Below are 20,203 nucleotides of genomic sequence, written 5' to 3'. Positions count from 1 at the left end.
TTCCTTCCTGCTTCTAGAATTATTTTCTTCCCATTGACTTTAGATAGACTGATGACCATAAGCCTGGTGGTGTTCCTTTTGCAGTGAGTCCCCTTTTGCAGTGGGCTTATTGTATTTGGATATTTAAATCTGTAGCAAGGCAAGGTACGTTTTCCTTAATTAGTCTCTCAAATAGATTTTCCAAAGTTTTACTTTTTCTTCTCTCTCAGGAGCACCTGTATTTTTTAGGTTTGGCTATTTTATTTAACCCCATGTTTCTTGGAGACGGTTCATTTATTTAAATCCATTTTTGTTTATTTTGTCTGATTGGCTTAATTCAAAAGACACAACAATGAAAATATTTCTTCTACCTGGTCTATTCCATTGTTTGAGCTTTCCACTGCATTTTATATTTCCCTAAATGTGTCTTCACATTTTCAGAAATTCTGGTAGGTTTTTCTTTAAAATATCTATCTGTTTAGAAATATTCTTAATCATATCCTGATTTTTAAAAATTTGTTTATGTTGGCTTTCACCTTTTTCTTGTATTTATTTGAGTAACTTAATAATCAACGCTTTGAATTATTTATCTGATGTTTCTACAGTTTCATTTGGATACACTAATAGATAGATAGTTTGATATTTTAGGGGATGTTTTAGACCCTGTTTTTCATATTGCCAGAATTATTTTTCTGGCTCCTTCTCATGTGGACAGACTATTCTTCTAATGACGTTTGAACTCATTTTTGATTGAGCTAGGTTGTCTTTTTAATTTCTGTTTTCCCTTAAGGATGTGACTTTAATGTTTATAGTTTATTGTCACCTAGCTGCAGCTCCGTGTGCTTTCAGTGGTGCAGACTCGGTATGAATCCCTTGGTTATAGAGAATCTTTGTGCAATGGCTTTCTCAGATGGTGGTTGTGGTGGTGATGTGCTGGATGTGTGAGCAGGTTCACTGTCTCCTGTAGGGAGTTTTTAGTCTGGTTCACAATTTAGGCTGCAGCCTGCTGCTTCTTTCAAAAGATCTGTGGTTTCTTTCAGTTTTTCTGTTAAGTTACTTCGTTGCTTCTGAAAAGAAACTGCTTTTCTTGTGGCTACTGAAAATGAATTCCTCCTTTCCCCTGAAAGCAAAGTAGTCCTATGGCCAGCAGCTCTCACTTGGAGAAGACCACACAGCTCCAGCAGGGCAGTCTTTTGTCTCTTGATCTCCCCTTAAATGTGATGACACACACTAACCCCGGCGATCTCTTGAAACATGTCCTCAAGCATTCAGCACTGTGGTGCGTCAAGACAGCCTGCCCAATCCAATTGCTGGGGCTGGATGTCTCTTAGGGATTGAAGGCTGAAGGGAGGATTGAAACTGGAGGTCTGGGAACTCCCAGTCAAGTAACCTGAGTAACAGTTTCATCTTCTGAAAAAGGTCTTTTTCTTGATTCTAGGTTTTATATGTTTATCTTAAACATTTATATTCCTCAAAGATCCTCTAAACTAACTACAAGCTCCTCCACATTATCAGGACAAACACTATTCTAACTCTCAAAAGGTAAGTATAGTAAGTATCATGGTAGTGGAATTAAAATATGTAATTGCTACATTTTAAGTTATTAAGTTATAAGGTCAAATTTCAGAAAGAGGAAGAGTAAGTAGAAATGGAATTGCTTGGGAATGTTTACTTAGTTATATTACATTTCTTAACCAACAATAAATAAAACAACATACTTTAACCATTTCTAATTGCTTTCACTTTGTAAATGGTTTCAATCTATCGTCATCTACTTTTTAATATCTATAACCATTAATACAATAATTTTCAGATTTTCAAAATGACAAATGCTAGTATTTTTATCAGAAAGTTTTAGGATGTTCCAGATTGACCAAATATGTTGTTTTTTCCCTTGCTAACGTAGAAAGCTAAGTCTTTAAGTTGCCTTATGTCACATATGACACCTCCATATTATAATATGCGTGCTGTCAATGTCCTGGGGATAGAAATGATATGTCTAGTTCTGAATTTCAGCAATGTTTACATTCCAGAGTTATAAAAATTAGTCAAACCATTGTAAAGAGTATATGTTTCATAAGAAAATGAAATATGCACTTAAAATTTAAAAAAACAAAGTCTTATGGCACTGAATATACTTTTCCTAAATCTCTTAACTTTATAGGGAAATTTATTTCACTAATCCTTTTTTATGTTCTTCTAGCAGTTGTTTCTAAAACACTAAGTTATAAGTTCATACAACTATTTTAACTTGGATACTATAAGTTATTGAAAAGTCTCTATATATTTATATGATAAATGTATGCAGATGTATACAGATTATACAAAATATATCAATTTTATAAGGCAACAAATATCATAAGTGTTGTGCAAAAGATTTAAACAGACACTTCACAAGAGAAATATAGAAAAGTCGAATAAACCAAATAAAAATTCTCAAAATAAGTGGTCATTGGGCAATGCAAATTTAAACTACAATGAGATATCACGACACATCTTTCAGATAAGAAAAATTTTAAATATCTGATAATTTCAAGTGTTAGCAAAGATGAGAAACAACTAGAATCCTCATAGCTGGTAGAAAAAAATAACTATTTGAGAACCTATTATTTTATAATATTAACATAGACTTTGCATATAATCCAACAATTCCACATCTAGGCATTTACAAGTAAGAAATAAAAGCAATGTCCACACAATGTCTTGCACACAGATATGTAGTATTTATATTCATAAAGCAGAAACTGAAAAAGGACTATGTTTATCAGCATATGAATGGATAACCAAATGATGGCATATTCATACAATGCAACACTACACAACAGTAAAAAAAAAAATTCTGAAACAAAATAATATAGAGGATTCTTTAAACACTATTGAGTAAAAAAGTCAGACACAAAAATGCATTCCACTTGGCTCCCTTTTACATGAAAATCTGGAAAGACAAATCTATTACTGAGACAGAATGGATATTAGTGGTTGCCTGGGAACAAGGAAGTAGAGGATTTATTGGTATATGGCATAAAGGGATTTCGAGGGTAATTAAAGTTTTTTATGTCTTATTGTGATGGTTGTATAGATGTGTGCCTTTTTCAGAACTCATTATTTGTTGACAAAACTAAATTGCATTCATTGACCCATATGTAACAGGTGTTTATAAAAATTATTTTTGTTCTAGTAACAAATATTTAAAAATTATTCAAATGAGGCTTTATTTATTTGTATTTTTAATGTATTAGCAGAGCAATTGCTGGGTGGAAAAAGGTTCCAATTAACTAGTGTCATCTTTCAAGAGATAAGGACTTTTTTCTTTACATGTAAGGCTATATACATGATAATTTATTTTAAATACATTTATATTTTTTATACAAAACCTAGGCATTCAAACAGAAACAAATTATACATCCTCAAGAAATAAAACAACTAGTATGTGATTTTGTTAGTTAAGTTAAATGGTTATACAGAAAAATAGCTCCTCCAAAACATGAATATCATTTATATTACCAACAATTGTGCTTTTTGTAAAAATTTTAGTAACCTAAATAAGAAATATTTTTCTGTCATATTAAATTAACAATATTTAAATTAACATATTATGTTAAATAAACAATTATTCATTAAAAAGGAAATACAGTATTTCCTGGCTGGTCGCCAAGATTAAAATTTGTAGTCACGTCATTGAATTCAAAATTGCAGATTTAGATTTTTGACTCTGAGCACAGACCTGAGATTAAATAATACTGAAGACTCAATATATATCTTCATATGAGAATAACAGCTAATCTTAAATAATAAGCACCTACACAATATTCACAATTAATTTAGAAGTTATGGGGGCATGTTCTGCTGGTTGTCCCTACCACCTGGGTTTAATATCCATCCTGCACTAAATGAGTTACATGGGCAACAGGCTAAACCAATCTAAGCCTTGAGAGACATAATGATAGTACTGTCAAGCAGGATGATTATTAAAATGAATGACATAATTAATACAAAGCACTTGGGTCACAATTAAGCATCAAAAGTACTATACAAATATTAAATATTCATATAGGCTTCATTTCTAAAATAGCTTCTCAAAAGTAATGCTAAATATTGTTAAAGTTAAATGACAAACCTCTTCTTTACAGCTATATTTCATATTTTTAAAAAGCTAAATTATTTTTTATTACAAAACAGGTAAATTAATATTTGTATAGATAATTATAAATATAAAATTTCAAAATATCTCATGAAATTATTTTTCATGAAGGAATTAACCAATGGTGTACATATAATTAAGAATATAAGTATAAATATATCTAAAATGTCTTCTTGGGTGACCAAAGAGTAAAAATTTAAACCAAATTCTCTTGAAACACATTGTATAGACAATCAAGTATGCTGTGAATAATATAATCACCCAATATCTTTTCTTAGATTTGAATTCAATCATAATAACTCTGATGTAAATAATTAAAATATTTGCTTTTGGTTCAAAATCTATTTTATATTGCATCTTATTTCATACATGGTGTTAGTGTACAAAAAATCATAAATGAAAGTTTACTTTATTAAATGCCATTTTAGGATCCATTGCTATCTCAATCCATGTTCACTATAAAACAGAGCCTGAGACTAAGTAATAATCCTCATTACCTTTGGGAGGTCACATTCCAATGTAGGTAGGATGATGCAAATGAAAGTGAAGCAAAGAGGAATGTGAGTAAAGGCAAAAAGGATGCATTAACAAACTGGCCACTGTCCCTTAATGAGTTAAGAACACTCATATCTGACATTCGGCAACTGCAAATATTCATCCAGACAGGGTTATCAGATGGAAGAAGCAAGAGAAAATTGATTTGCCAGTCTTTTCTTGGCTCCTGTACTCCATGGTCAGAGTTTGTCTCATGGAAGGATAACTATCCTATGCATCTGAGATGCCCAACATGGCCCCTTCAGTAATTGCTGGAGAAATCATAATGCCTGCACAGTGTTCTGCTGCTTCACCCAAATCTGGAAGAAGTGAGAGGAAGCAGAGACTCCCCATATGTGACTGATGAATCACAAATGACAAAACTCTCCAGGACACATATTTAAGAGGTGGGTCAGAGGTCTTACATGATAAACTTACTCTAGCATTTCAGTCTTCCTATCTTTGAACATTTTTGTTTCTAAAATACTAAATAAGTTCTAGAATTTCAACATTATTTATACTAGGCTTTCTTTGGGTCAATATTTAATTTCTTAATTTATTTTTTATGTATTATTATTATTATTATTTGAGACAGGGTCTCACTCTGTCACCCAGGCTGGAGTGCGGTCATGGGATTACGGCTCACTGCAGCCTTGATTCCTGGGTTCTAGTGATCCTCCCATGTAAGCTCCTTCAAGTAGCTGGGACTATAGGCATACACCACCATGCCCAGCTAACTTTAAAACAAACGTTTTGTACAGATGAGGTCTTGCTATGTTCCCCAGGTGAGTCTTGAACTCCTGGGTTCAAGTGAATCTCCTCCCTTGGCCTCTCAAAATGTTTTGCGCTACTGCACCCAGCTGAGTTCAAATTTTTAGTCAGCTAACCAATCAAACTATTGGAGTCTCCAAAACACTCAATCTAACATACTATACTTAGAATCTGTGATTATCATACACATATAAATAAATTCAGTCTGATCAAATGTTATATTCCTTTAATGAAATTCATCATATTTTTATTATATTGGGATACATGTGCAGAACGTGCAGGTTTGTTACATAACTATACATGTGCCATGGTGATTTGCTGCATCCGTCAACCCATCATCTACATTAGGTATTTCTCCTAATGCTATCCCTCCCCTAGCCCCCCATCCCCCAACAGGCCTCAGTGTGTGATGTTGCCCTCCCTTTGTCCATATGTTCTCACTGTTCGACTCCTATTTGATAGTGAGAACATGTGGTGTTCGTTTTTCTGTTCCTGTGTTACTTTTCTGAGGATGGTTTCTAGCTTCATCTATATCTCTGCAAAGGATTTGAACTCATTCTTTTTTTTTATGGCTGCATAGGATTCCATGGTGTATATGTGCAACATTTTCTTTATCCATTCCATCATTGATGAACATTTGGGTTGGTTCCCAGTCTTTGCTACTGGGAATAGGGATAGTGCTACAATAAATGTATGCGTGCATGTGTCCTTATAATAGAATGATTTATAATCCTTTGGGTATATACCCAGTAATGAGATTGCTGGGTTAATTGATATTTCAAGTTCTAGATCCTTGAGGAATTGTCATACCGTCTTGCAGAATGGTTGAACTAATTTACGCTCCCAACAGTGTGAAAGCATTCCTATTTCTCCACATCTTCTCCAGCATCTGTTGTTTCCTGACTTTTTAATGATCACCATTCTAACTGGCGTGAGATGGTATCTCATTGTGGTTTTGATTTGCATTTCTCTAATTACCAGTGGTGATTATCTTTTTTGTGTGTGTTTGTTGGCCACATAAATGTCTTCTTTTGAGAAGTGCCTGTTCATATCTTTGCCCACTTTTTGATGAGGTTGTTTTTTTCTTGTAAATTTGTTTAAGTTCTTTGTAGATTCTGGATATTAGCCCTTAGTCAGATGGATAGATTGCAAAAATTTTCTCCCATTCTGTAGGTTGCCTGTTCACTCTGATGATGACAAACCCACAGCCAATATCATACTGAATCAGCAAAAGCTGGAGGCAGTCCTTTTGAAAACTGACACAAGACAAGGTTGCCCTCTCTCATCACTCCTATTCAACATAGTATTGAAAGTTCTGGCCAGGGCTATCAGGCAAGTGAAAGAAATAAAGGGTATTCAAATAGGAAGACAGGAAGTCAAATTGTCTCTGTTTGCAGATGACATGATTATATATTTAGAAAACCCCATCATCTCAGCCCCAAATCTCTTTAAGCTGATAAGCAATTTCAGCAGTCTCAGGATACAAAATCAATGTGCAAAAATCACAAGCATTTCTATACACCAATAATAGAGATACAAATCATGAGTGAAAACCCATTCACAACTGCTACAAAGAGAATAAAATACCTAGGAATACAATTTATAAGGGATGTGAAGGACCTCTTCAAGGAGAACTACAAACCACTGCTCAAGGAAATAAGAGAGGACACAAACAAATGGAAAAACATTCCATGCTCATGGATAGGAAGAATCAATATCACGAAAATGGCCAAACTGCCCAATGTCATTTATAGATTCAATGCTATCCCCATCAAGGAACCATTGACTTTCTTCACAGAATTAGAAAAAAAACTACTTTAAATTTCATATAGAACCAAAAAAGAGTCTGAATAGCCAAGATAATCCTCAATAGAAAGAACAAAGCTGGAGGCATCACACTAACTGACTTCAAACTATACTACAAGGATACAGTAACCAAAACAGCATGGTACTGGTACCAAAACAGATACATAGACCAATGTTACAGAACAGAGGCCTCAGAAATAACACCACACATCTAAAACCATCTGATCTTTGACAAACCTGACAAAAACAAGCAATGGTGAAAGGATTCCCTATTTAATAAATGGTATTGGGAAAACTGGCTAACCATATGCAGAAAACTGAAACTGGACCCCTTCCTTACACCTTATACAAATTTACGTTGTATATTCTTAAAATCCTTTCACACACAAAAATGCCCAGATTTTTCTGTTAAAATAGTTCGAAAAAATCATGCAATTATTGTGCAACCATGGGTCTTACTTTGTACCTCACTCTTTGGGGTCCTTGAAGAATTAATACTTGTTGTATGTCTCAAAGCAATGACTGATGCTAGTGATGAATTTTAAGGCAGGTCATCAGTCCCTGCTGAGACAACTAAGCTAAATATTAACAATTGTTTCCACAATCCTTAGTGCAGGGGAACCTCACAAGTGAAACTAAATTCTTCTGCACAAAAAGGACAAACATCACCTACTCTTCCATTTCTTTGGACAAAGGTTGTCAAAGTGGTTTCAATTCTGGGAGCAGATGCAACCGTCCACTGTGCTGAAAATAGAGGAAAAAAATTTTGTTGTATAATAATAATATATACTATTCTAGAAAAAGCAAATTTTTTTTTCCTGTAAAATTAGGGTGCTAATGATGGTAAGAAAAACTTTAGTTAAAACCGTGACATGTCTAGATGATCTGTGTGTTATAAAAACCAGAAAGTATGAAATTTTTTAAAGTAATGTAGCTCAAATGATCTCTTTTGCATAATACACTTCCACTGTTTAAACAAGGATCCTATAATTCTTTTTGCCTAGACAGCTGTTCAAAGGCTATTAATTTACATCACAAAATGAAATATAACAGTGTGATTGGGTTGGTGGTACTACAGAGGCATTTTTAGAATTCTTAATATAATGCACAGTAAATATCACAAGTTGTATTTTCAGGATGATTTTATCAAGTTAAATGACCTTGGAGTAGACTATTAAGGGCAAGGATACCTCTCTTATAATCGACTTCAGTTATTAAAGCCATACAGAATCTTTTCTCATATTGAGAAAAATTTATCCTCTACCCCCTGATGGCTACAACAAAGGGTTTGGGCTATTTGTTCCAAATCTTGTATATAACTCTATTACAGAGATATTATGCATGTTAAGAACATCTAAATCCAGTCTAGTCTGATGTACCTGGCTATTATCAGAATTTGTGAAAATGCCACTTATTTAAAAATTATTTCATAAGACTGCTCATGTATAGAAAGCTCCTGAATATATTCAGACTTCCATTGCAGTAAGAAAAAGTATGATAAAAGGATATGAAACACTTTTAATAAAAATTAAATATTACCAAATGTATTACAATACTGATTATAACTCTAAGTAATTTTTTATTTGCTTGTTTAAAAAATTAATGTATCCCTATTCATTGGCAAGTATGCTACCAAATGCTGAGGATTCATTCCCGATATTCCAAGCAATGAATGGGCACAATATCTCAAGTGTTTGCCTGGACATGTTCCAGCAATTTAAATACATAGTAATGTATTAATAATATAGGTTTTTTATCATTCTATAAGTATCAATTAAAGTTATATAATAGCCAAAAATTTAATTGCAGTCACACACACATTGCCTAACATTTCAGTCAACGGTGGACCACATATATAATGGTAGTCTCATAAGGTTATAACAGAGCTGAAAAATTCCTATTGCTTAGTGATGTCATAGCCATCATAATATCACAGTGCAACACATTATTTATATGTCTGTGGTGATGCTGGTATAAACAAAACAACTGTGCTGCCAGTCATATAAAAGTATAGAACATTGGGAGGCCGAGGCAGTGGATTACAAGGTCAGGAGTTTGAGAGCAGCCTGTCCAGTATGGCGAAACCACGTCTCTATTAAAAAGTACAAAACAAATTAGCTGGGTGTGGTGGCCCATGCCTGTATTCCCAGCTACTCAGGAGGCTGAGACAGAAGAATCGCTTGAACCCGGGAGGTGGAGGTGCAGATATCGCCCCACAGCACTCCAGCCCAGGCAACAGAGCGAGACTCTATCTCAAAAAATAAATAAATACAATAAATAAATAAATAAATAAGGACATACCATTTTGCACAGTATGTAATATTTAATAAAGATAGTAAATGACTATGTTACTTGTTTATGTATTTACCAGACTATACTTTTTATCATTATTTTAGTGTGTACTCCTTTTACTTGTGAAAGATGTTAACTGTAAAACAGCCTCAGTCAGTCCTTGAGGAGGTATTCCAGAAGAAGGCATTGTCATCATAGGCGATGACAGCTCCATGTGTGTTATTGCCCCTGAAGATCTTCCAGTGAGACAAGATGTGGAAGTGGAGGACAGTGATGTTGATGATCGTGACCCTTGTTTGTCTTGGACTAATAATGTGTGTGTTTATGTTTTAGATTTTAACAGAAAAGTTTAAGAAGTAAAATAAATAAATAAATTGTTAAAATAAGAATACAAAGTAAGAAAATATATTCTACAGCTATTCAATGTGTTTGTGTTTTAAGCTAAGTGTTATAAAAAGAGTCAAAAAGTTAATTTAGAAAAGATTTTTAAACATAGCATTTCAATATCTTTTGACCATTATGGTATGAATAAAAGTTGCTTGAATCTAGAAAGCAACACAAATTATTGCATCAATACGATGTATCTAGAAATACATAAAATGAAAATGATTAGTGAAGGAATTCATCTTAAAAGTCAATTAACTTACTGAAATTTAAGGATAAATGTTATTAACCAATTGTAAATAGGGGTGTTTTCCTAACTGTGATTAAAAAAAGGGGTTGGCATACCTGTCAGTCAAGATGTTGTCTTTCTTCAGTGTCAACATGTTTGTGTCCTGTGAAACATTTTCATATTATTTTGAATGCTCGAACTGATCATTTTTACATCTATGCTTTCTTATCAAATTGATTTTCTTCACCAGATGCTGTTTCATGCTGTCCAACTCTAATGCCATTCTTAAATTCTGTATATTTTTAAGATATTTCTCAAGGTCTGTTCCCATCAGAAGATGAAGTTGGTAAGTCATATGGAATTTGAATTACACATGTCCCACTTTAAGTAAAGAAGTTAAGCTCTCCATCTTACAAGGCTGTGGATAAGAAAGGTTTTTAACTTTTTTTTTTATCAACACCTAAGAAAAAATTTAATATTTATTCTTCTGGATAGAGACGGAAAAAATATATATTTCTAGAGCTTTCCTCAGACACATATCTGCCACCAGGCTACATCACATCTTTCAGAATTTCAATTGGATAAGCTTTCTTGCCACTGTTTTTTAAAATAAAAAGCTCTAGACCCTCTTGGTTCCATATATAATTACTGCACAAAATATTTTTAGTGTTCTCTTTCAAATTGTACCTGTTGCACTTATTAGTTTTATATACAAGCAAATAGTGACTAAGTAGATGCAAAAGAAAAGTTATTAACACATTATTAGAAGCTCAGAATTTTAAGAGGTAGCCAGAGGAGCTAATTTAGAAACAATAGAAACTAAAGAAGTTCTTAAAATTAAGAAGAGAAACAATAACTGTATTATTAAGATTATAGACTTCATACCCTCGCTCTGTTCTTCATTCACTCAAAGTCCATTTTTTTTTTAAATAAAATGAATGGTGATCATTAAGTCAGTATCATTGGTGGTACATGATTTATACATCACAATATCATTAACTATTTTCTTTAAGAGAAATAATGTGATGAGGACATTTTAGATTGAAGAGTAAGCATGCACAAAGCATTAAAAGTTCTGAAAATGTGTGTAATATTCAGTAAACTGTAAGTAATTTCTCATTCTAGAAATGTAGGGTGTGCTAGGTTGAGGAGAGACAACAATGATTTCAAGGGAGATGACCAGGCAGATGTTTGTATGTCAAGCTTAACTGTGAACTTTATTTACTAGGCAATAGTGATCTATTGTAATGTTTCAAATAGGTAAATATATGTTATATTTATTCTTTAGAATGATTATTTTGGCATGGTTCAAATGATGAATGAAAAGATTGTGAATTTAGAGGCAGAATGTCAGCAAGGCTACACTCCCAACAGAACCAATAGAGGTGATGATAAATTGAACTAAGGCAATTATCAGTGTGGATATGAAGGAGAAAATTATCCCAGAAGTTGTTAAGGAGAGATAATTCTAAGTACTACAACAGCAGTTAAATGCCTGGGATAAGATAAAGGAAAAAGTCAGAAATAACACTTGCAGTTCTGGTTTTAGTGATTGCATAGATACATTAGCAATCCAAATATTCCTGTGTCTTCTTATTTCTCTCTCTCTCTTTCTCTTTCTCCCTCCCCCCCATCTCTCTCTCTCTTTAAGTTACCTGAGAGAGATTTGCTAACCAACTTGAATTCTGAAGTTTCCTCTCTTATGGATATGAATATCTTAAAATTCAAAATACCTTTACCAATCCTTTAACTAAACAGTAAAGAATCTCATATTTTTACATAATTGTTTCATCAGTGAAGAGTTTATAGATATAATTTATTCTTCATTTACAATTTCATCATGAAGAGCTTAGAGATAGAATTTATTCTTCTGGCAAATGCTTTTTATGCCTTATAAAATTAAGTGCTATGAGACTGTAACTATGTATGAAATAGTGAGGTATCAGCATAGATATTGCTCATCAGAAAAGGAAAAATGCAAAGAGAGAGGTTAGGGTCAAAAGTCTGGTATAGAAAAGCATTCTAAGTACATTGCTGAAACAGATGAGCTATTTTCATAATGGCATATACTATACTAAATCTATGTAGCTAGAATAAAATATTTCAGGATAATACAAGAGAAAAAAATGCACTGTTTAGGATGTTTCAAATTCTGTAGAGTTGACAATAAATTATTGAAAGATCTGAAGTAATGATCACAATCTTGAAGGAAATAATGAGACATGATCCACAAGAAAAGTCAGTGGTAAAGTCAGTAGGGATCCACTAATTCAAAGTTGAGTTTCATTTTCTCTAGTATGTATGAGATGCTCTAGGTCTTATTTTTTTATGGTTACTATGATATTTCTTAATTCTCTGAGGCTCTAATCAACACCATAGGCAGAAAATTACAAATATTGTGATTGGGTAAACCAAACATTTTGTCTATTATTCTTTTTCAGTGTCTTACGTATTGCTTACGAGACTTTTGAGACCAAGTCCTAATATATGTAATTTCTAGAACTATTTAAGCTAATCTACATAATTCCCACTGGCCTGCTAATCAGAAAGTACTGCTCTAGAACCAAAACTTCCAGATCTAATATCCAAAGGATATGAGATAAATAACAAACATTTAAATTCATCCCACATATTCTGTTCCCTGGTATTTACTGAGGAAACATTTACAGTTTATGAAATAGAAATATTATTTAGGCATCTTGGATACTTTTGAAGTATGGATTTATCAAGTGGACTCTCTTCCTTAAAATCATAACAGACACTTTCTTTGCAAATATTACACGTAAGTTTACTAAGTAACAAGTCCTGTGCTAAGTAGTTGATTCACTCACAAGCTCCCTTTGTCAAGTGACCTAAATGTAAGAGTTAAAGAAAGAGGAAAGAAACACGAAAAGCAGCTCAACAGTCAAAGACAGGTTTAGTTTGGAGAATAAACCTGAGAGGGCCTTCAGGCCGAGTTAGGTCAGGAGCACTCTATCGTACAGACAAGAGTATTTAAGGGTTCAGGGCAGGAGAGTTTACCACAGGCTCAGAATGTCTCTGTCTCTTTGTCTTGCTTACCTGGGAGGGAGAGTTTGGTGTGTGTTCTCATATATCTTCCTGCAGCTGTAGGTATAACCCCCAAGTCTGCTTTTAGCTTCCTTATCTTAGTGCGCCTAAAGAGAAAGGGATGCGCTTATTAGGGCCCACCATTTTACTGGGGCCCATTGTGTGAGTGTGACGTTTGGTGGTTACCCAAGAGGCTTTCCCTGATCCCCTTGTATCCAAGCCGTCTTATCTGTGTTTTACTGTCTGCTCTCTCTGGCTGCTTGTTGTTAGAAGAGAAGTGATCTTCTTGAAATGCATGAGGTTAGAAAGGGAGCTGAAACTTAAAATGGCAGTGTTTGTCCAAGATGGCGGTGCTCTATCACTATACGGATAAGCAAATGATAGCTTTGACATGTTTAAACTTGTCCAAAGTCACATGTATTGTTAAGTAGCAGAAACTTGAGGTCACTAATTTAGCTTTAAAGGTCACCTATTTAGTCAAAATATATGCTGTTTTAAGTAAAACTTTATATAAGTACCTCTGCAAGGCAGCAGACCTCAATTCCTATTTTGTGGCAAGAAGTCCTTTCTGACCATTGAAGAACACTCCTTTATTTAGAGGCTTAGTTGTCTTGTTCAGGGTCTGCAGAATGCTAAAGAGTATTCATTTGAAAACAGGTTTGAAGTATCCTAAGAAAGTCTGTTTTTAGTCTTGTAATTACATGCTAAAGATCAAAATAACACCTTTAGAATCATTATAACAGAAATAATACATACGATTAACTGTTCCACAAATAATTTTGCATAAGCACCTTGCTCAAACCATGCAATTACTCCATGAAGCAAATGTTATTTTTCCTCTATTATACATAAAGATATTTTTGTAAAGTTGCTATTATAATTATGGAAGTTTAATGGCTTAAAGACGTCATAGTACTTTTAGCCAAGGTAGACAGAACTTTCTTTTTCTACAAGTTACTGAGTTGAGATTTGTTTAATATTCTTCATTTCATAATCTGAATTTATTTAATTTGTCAGTTAATACTAAAATTGCATAATCTCTGAAAACAAAATTTAGTTTCTTTATTCAAGGAATGAATATCTTTATTCTTTATAAATTGAACTTTTTAAATTTTGTTAACATTGTGTTATATGAACCATTCATTATTTGGCTGGGAGACTTTTTTTTTTTCTGCTCTGCTTAGGATTTTGGATACTTCTTTCTATTCAGTGAATCAGTGACTTAAGTCATTTGGGCTTGTGCACATGTGTTTGCGTTTGTGCTTTATAATAAACCTTAAGGGTTATAAGCACTGGTGCATAAAACAATATCATACTTTGTATTTTAAATGATTTTTCTACAGAAAATAATCAGTCATAAAACAAAAACAAAGGATAACATATAAAATTCTATTATTTTTCTTGAAGCTATATGATGAGAAACTTGAATTTGAATGAATTTATTTTAAAAAAATGTCAATTTCTCCTCAATTTATTTTGAGGAATCTTGAAATACATCAGCTTTAGAGAGTTTTGTCATATAGAAAAAATATTTGAACCAATATTCTCCTAATATTTGGAAAAATTTATCTTTATTAAAAGCTGTATTCTGTATCCCTCAAAAAAACATGACAAAAGTACTTCAAGTGAATGAGGATATTAATATGTCTGTTTCATAAAATCATATCAACTCAATTTTAGAGACCCTTTACAAAAATAGTTAAAAAGGTTCAATAAAATCAATGGTTTTTCAATGGTCTGTTTCAACTGTAATCAAATTTCTACCTATTACAAGGCAACTTAGAAATACTTATGCACAGATCGTTAAAATTTAATATTTAAGACATTATATAGCACTTTATTGGGAATATGAAATCTAGAAAATAGTTATTTTATTGTAAATTATCTCTGTAACAAATAAGGGAAGTGAAAATTCTCACATAATTTGATAATTAGTGACAATATAGTGAATTGTCAAGCAAATCCAATTGAATATAACAGGTTAAGTGACAGACTCACTATACCTGAAAATATTGTTTTCATAAGGAAATTTTCTAAGAAATAAAATAAAGTCGACATTTGTTGACTTTATATTGTTGACTTTATTTATAAAATAAAGTCGATATTTGTTGATGACAAAATATCACTGACTTTTGTTGTTTGTCACTTAGGAAAGAGCCATTTAGGAAAGAGCCATTTAATTTGATTAAAAAAATTCTTAATATGAATGCTTATGCAGACTCTTTTAAAATTATATATCTTACTAGAAGTAAGATACTTTCATAAAAACTAATGGTTCCTTCATTCAAGTATGAAAAAAATCACAATTATCTAAATGAGTTTAATTTGTTGGAGAAGGAGGATAGTATTTCCTAATTACTTTTCTTTTACCAAAAAAAAATTTATATTACTCCTCAAATATTTTCTATTTTGTTCTCTAAATGATCTGGCATTTTAACTCTATCTGGCAATGTAACAATTGAATTAGTAAAATGTTATTTTTATTTAAAAAATATAAATATGGATTTATATCAGATAGAATTACATAGAAGGAAAATAGTATAATATAGTATAATTATAGCATAATTACTTGCCACTGAATTTAAAAAGGGTTAGAGAAAAGCCTACCAGCAAAAGTTATCAACTTCTATTCTGGGGATGGTAGGAATGTGGACAGGTTTTGAGGCATAGTTGTTGTTGCCAAATTTATCAATTCCTGGCAGAAATATTATCTATTATCATTTAAGAGCAATACACTGAATGTCATCTGTTTTATTAATGATATAGAAAAGTGTTGTCAAATTAACTTTTTGTGATAATAGATATTGTCTATATCTGTACAGCTTAATACATCAATCACTTGAAACCTTGAAATGTGTCTAGAGAGATAAAGTGGTCTTTTGGCTGTATGATACACCTTAACTTAGGGGGTTTCTTTCTACATTCTTTTTACATACTCTAACTCTTTAGTTCTCTCCACTGGAGAATAAGACTTGAAAATGAACTCCATTAGGAAATTCAGTCCTATGCCTCATATAATGCCTCGCTGGAAGCAAATGTACAGCTTTGGCATGCAGAATTAGCCTTGGTCTGTAACATTGATGATTTCTTTTTAATGCATTGTGTTTTTCACCCTTAAGACTGGGATTCTCTTTATTTTTGCCTTGGGCTCTATTTTTGTTTGGAGCTATAAGATAGCCTTAAACCCCATTTGACTACATGCTGACCTTCTGGTGACAAGACTCTTCCTTTGTTATGCAGGACCTTACTGAAGCACTATATTGAATCAAAGCATTTCCAAAGAACACAATGTTACATGTAAGAAATGTCTCCAGGAATCCACTGCCTGGAAATTCTTCTCCTTACTCTTCTTGCTAGATTATATTCTTCCTTTCTATTGAAATTGCTACTATGTTAGACAATTACATCATAATCTTTAAACTCTCTCAGAAAATTCCACTTTTAATATATTTTTCTGTCAATCTTATGTCTTCTGGCTTCTTCTTTCTTTTCCCTGCTTCAGGGGCTGAAATTTTAACATGCTGAAAAGACAGTCACTGCTTCACACCAATTTCTCTAGTTTTGAGTAGCATAAGGTTTAGGTGGAATAAAGTGGATGTATTCATGTTTGCATAAGAAAAAGATCAAATGTATGGGTTATAGATAATTTAGTTCAATACATATATTTATTGTAATTGATATATAATCCTTGTGACTATTCTACATGTACACTAAATAAGCCTTCTATCAAAATACCCTCAGGTGAAAGATGAAATAAAAATTCAAGTAAAAGTTTCTTAAAAAGCAATGAAAATAATATTGCATATTGAAATTTGTGGGATACGTTTAAAGCAATGAACAGAAGAAAACAGATTAATTAAACGTCAAGATTAAAAAAATAGAAAAAAATAACCAGCAAAGTAAACAAAAAATGTATAGGAAGAAATAAAGATAAAAGCAGAAATTAATGAGGTAGAGATACAATAGAAGTAGTCATAATTAATGTAGCGAAGTTTTGTTTTTTTAAGTAATTGATTTAGAGAAATATGGATAAAGCACAGATTTATATAAATAAGCAATGTCTATTGGAAAACAACCAGTAAAGGAGCAATTAAGTAACTGAACAAATAAACAAATGATTCATTTACAAACCTCTATATAAATAAACATGAAAACCTCAATACAATAGATAATTCAGTATCAAACATATAAAAAAAGAGACATCATTCACAATAGATAGTATAGTGGCAAAAGAATAAAAAAGAGGAGACTTAAAATAGAAAGTTTAAATAGCCCATTTTCCGCAGATTAAATAATAAACTCACCCACAAAAATCACCAGGCTCCCTGCACTTTGGGAGCCTCCCGTGGGAGGATCACTTGATCCCAGGAGTACAAGACCAGCATTGAAAACATCGTGAGGCCTTGTCTCTAGAGGAAAAAAAAAAAAAAAAAATTCATCAGGCCTAGATAATTCACAGAAGAATTCTCCCTATTCTTCAAATGGCAGATGTTTTCAATGCTCCACAAATGTTTTAGAAATTGAAAATGAAGGAAAATGCAAGAGTTTTCTGGTTTCTCGTGCAGCATGTAAAAAGCTGGAAGCCACCACTTTGTCCTGACAAGTAAAAAGCCGAACAAACTGAAATATCAACACTCTTTTCAGATCTGTCAGAGAAGTGAGATCACAGGGCAAGCCAGGGCTCCTCAAATCGGAGAGAATAACTGTCAAATGCAGAGAATATTGGCTCATCTGAGCAATAACCCGTGAGCATAAGCCACTTGAGAACCTGTGCTGAGTGCTGAGACTGGGAAACCTGAACTGTGACAAATTACTATAGGCTCAGCATGGACAGGTTTGAGACATAAAAACCTCCAGGGGGACCCAATCACTGAGTACCCCATACGTTTGTAAGTTTTATCTCCAAAAGTTCTACCAGGTTCATGGGCCAGGCGCATTGACTCACACCTGTAATCCCAGCACTTTGGGAGGCCTAGGCAGATGGATCATCTGAGGTCAGAAGTTCGAGATCATCCTGGCCAACATGTTGAAACTCTCTCTCTACTAAAAATACAAAAATTAGCCAGGCATGGTGGCATGCACCTGTAATACCAGGTACTAGGGAGGCTGTGACAGGAGAATCACTTGAACACAGGAGGCGGAGGTTACAGTGAACTGAGATTGTGCCACTGCACTCCAGCCTGGGCAACAGAGCAAGACTCTGTCTCAAAAAAAAAAAAAAAAAAAAAAGAGTTCTACAAGGTTATCACTATGAATATTAAAGAAAAACCCCTGCTTCTGTCAGGAGAAGTGAAAGGAACCGTTTTGACATAAGCCAGAGCACTTTTCTTAAAATGTCTGCCCTCAGGAGAAATAATTTAAACAGAACCTAATCTGCTTGGGTTTTATCAGAGCCTAACGAACCTGGAGGAAAGAAAACACCAACTACAGCCCACTCTTGCCATCCTATCCGACCGAGAAGGCAGCAGGACGGGATTTGCAAAGTTCACAGTCCAGAGGCGTAGGGTCACTAAAAGACTGAGACCTAATCAAAGGAGCATAAAATGCTTCCCCTGTCATGTCATTATTAAAGGTCTATTTATAGAACTCCTTTTTCCCAGTACTTCATATCCAAGTATTAACACAAAAATGACAGTCCACACTAAAAGGCAAAAAAAAAAGAGAAAGAGCAAGCATTAGAACCAGATCCAGACATGGCAGTGAGGTTTGAATTGTTAGACAGAAAATTTAAAACAACTATAATTAAGGTGTTAAGGGCTCTAATATGTAGAGTAGACAGTATGCAAGAAAAGATGGACCACAAAAACAGAGAGAGAAAGAACAGATAGACAGATGGACAATGTAAGCAGAGAGAGAAATTCAGAGAAAGAACCCAAAAGAAATGCTACAGATAAACCCACTGTAAGAGAAATTAAGAATGCCTTTTACGTACTTACTGGTAGATTGGACATGGCTGAGGAAAAAAAAAATACTTCGATCTTGAAGACATCCCATCAGAAACTGTCAAAACTGAAAAGCTAAAAGAAAGGCAAAGAAAAGCATAATAGAATATCTAAGAACTGTGGGACAGCTACAAAGTTTGTAACATACATGTTATGGGAATTCCAGAAGTAGAGGGGAGGAAGAAAGATAAAGAAAACTAAATTTTTTTTTTTTTTTTTTTTTTGGCTATTACAAGAACCACTTTATTGGTATTGACAGAAACCCATGAACAAGTCATGAAAAGAGAAGTAACTTTTTTTTTTTTTTTTTTTTTAAGGCGGAGTTTCACTTTTGCCTAGGCTTGAGTGAAGTGGTGGGATCTCGGCTCACTGCAACCTCTGCCTCCCGGGTTCAAGCGATTCTCCTTCCTCAGCTTCCCGAGTAGCTGGATTACAGGCGCCCACCACCATGCCTGGTTGATTTTTGTATTTTTAGTAGAGATGGGTTTTCGCCATGTTGGCCAAGATGGTCTCGAACTCCTGACCTCAGGTGATCCACCTGCCTCTGTCTCTCAAAGTGCTGGGATGACAGGCGTGAGCTACCGCACCTGGCCTACTAATTCTTTTTATAAAGGCTGTTTAACATTGATTTTCAAAAATGACAAAGATAGCACAAAAATGAAAATTGTTAGCCGATATTTTTTAGAAAGGTCAGTGCAAAACACTAAATAAAATGGTGATCAGAAGTCAATACCCCATTAGGACAATAAAACTTTATGGTCAGCTTGAATTTATTTTAGAAACAAGGTTGCATCAACATTACAAAATATCTTTATATCATATATTAAATATTAGATCTAAGAAATTTTAAATATATAGAAATAAAGACTTTTAAAAACATGAATAAATATGCCTTAATTACAAGTCCAATCTTAAGTATTTCATTTATTTGTTGCTATCATAAAGGGATTTTCTCCATCTTTTAACAGGTAATGGTTTCTTTGTGCAAAGGCTATTGATATATGTGGTAATTTTATATCATAATACCTTAATGAAGACTTTTAGAGTTTAGGTTAGCTTTATCAACAATTCTCTGTG

General features: G+C 33.4%; 1 long non-coding RNA gene across 1 annotated transcript in view; it reads left to right on the top strand.

Annotated features, from left to right (window-relative positions):
• Positions 1 to 20,203, top strand: part of LOC126960805 (uncharacterized) — a 90,509-nt gene that overhangs the window by 10,943 nt on the left and 59,363 nt on the right. The window contains exon 2 of the long non-coding RNA XR_007728114.1: positions 1,457 to 1,521. This is a non-coding gene — a long non-coding RNA (uncharacterized LOC126960805). The remainder of the gene's footprint in view (positions 1 to 1,456; positions 1,522 to 20,203) is intronic.

The sequence above is a fragment of the Macaca thibetana genome, chromosome 8 (assembly GCF_024542745.1).
Source record: "Macaca thibetana thibetana isolate TM-01 chromosome 8, ASM2454274v1, whole genome shotgun sequence".
Taxonomy (NCBI): domain Eukaryota; kingdom Metazoa; phylum Chordata; class Mammalia; order Primates; family Cercopithecidae; genus Macaca; species Macaca thibetana.
The sequence above is the reverse complement of the archived record's forward strand: the minus strand, read 5'-3'. Positions and strand labels throughout refer to the sequence as shown.